This window comes from Coenobita brevimanus, chromosome 5 (assembly GCF_032717465.1).
Source record: "Coenobita brevimanus isolate Jiangsu-jjx chromosome 5, ASM3271746v2, whole genome shotgun sequence".
Classification (NCBI taxonomy): Eukaryota; Metazoa; Arthropoda; class Malacostraca; order Decapoda; family Coenobitidae; genus Coenobita; species Coenobita brevimanus.
Window position 1 is genome coordinate 23,225,274 of NC_136958.1, and position 1,349 is coordinate 23,226,622.

Genomic DNA, 1,349 nt, shown 5'->3' on the forward strand with positions numbered 1-1,349 from the left:
GACATCTCTCCTACGATGAGTGAAATCGTGATGAGACAGCAAGAACTAAATAGAATGTTCATTACCATACTGAAGGGATTTAAGTGTGTGTGTGTGTGTGTGTGTGTGTGTGTGTGTGTGTGTGTGTGTGTGTGTGTGTGTGTGTGTGTGTGTGTGTGTGTGTGTGTTTGTCGGTTTCGACTTATTTCATTTCCTGTATCAAGACTAGATGCGGCGGTGTACGATCTGGGGCAAAAGCTGCTTTGCTGTTCCACTGCGTCAGTTTCACACGTGGGACACGTCTGTCTCCTTCCTGTATGACGTATCGTCTGAAAGAAAACAATTTTGAGGCGGAGGAATACATCACGCGTCTAACTTAGGATTAATACCCAGTCGAGGAAAGAAAGACACAAAGGTGAAAATTAGACTAACTTGTGTCTCCAACTGGACTTGATCTAAATTGTAGCAGATACAATTGTATCCTGTTCAGTTATAATGTTGCCGAAGATAATTTTCAGATATCGGAATGTTTATAATTCAGTCTTTTCAAATAGTTCTGGGTACTTAGTTTTATGGCATATAAAAGTAATTGAAGGACATAATCATTTGAAATTAGATTAACTCAAACCCGGTAGTAGTAATTTGATAATCTTTAAGCTCGTTTAAGTTCTCCGCGTGTTAATGTAGTTGAAATGCAATCATCTTTAGAACGAAAATAAAAATAACAGGATTAGCAAATCTTGGTCATTTTTATTGTAAGCCAACCTGAAGTAAGGTGAAGCGGCCTGAGACTCTGATTTACATAACCGCTTCCCGTCCGAACAGCGAAGTTAAGCAACGTTGGGTCTGGTTAGTACTTGGATGGGTGACCGCCTGGGAACACCAGATGCTGTTGGCATAACGTTGTCCCTACGTGTCAAGTGGGGTTGGTGGAGGATTAGTGCCCCTCCCTTTAAAACAATTAACTCTAAGCCCTTGGTCACCCCGTTTGGGATACATGGCGTCTGGCAATGAATGAATGAACAAAGTAACATGACGTTTCACATGAGAAGGGGGGTCACAACAAAAACTATAGCATTTTAAGCTTAATGGATACTAAACGGTACTGATAAACTTTGCTGAACCTTAGTTATATTTAAGGCATTTTATTCATATTTATATATATTCTCCTCTTCTCAGCTTAACAGTCGTCGGGTTGCCTCTGACGGGAAGGTGAGTAAAGCTACTAAGTTTTTGAATTAGGTGGGGTCAGGATTCCGGAGGCTTAAAAGATGAGAGAGCGGGAGTGTGGCTTATTCAGATGGGCAAAATCTGGTTAGTATCTCATTCTACCATTTATTTCTGGCTCTCAGAACCCCTCCTCACCCAAC

General features: G+C 41.1%; 1 pseudogene; it reads left to right on the top strand.

The window, feature by feature from the left end:
• Window positions 1-755: 755 nt before the first annotated feature.
• On the top strand, window positions 756-877 carry LOC145399219 (5S ribosomal RNA; annotated as a pseudogene).
• Window positions 878-1,349: the final 472 nt, after the last annotated feature.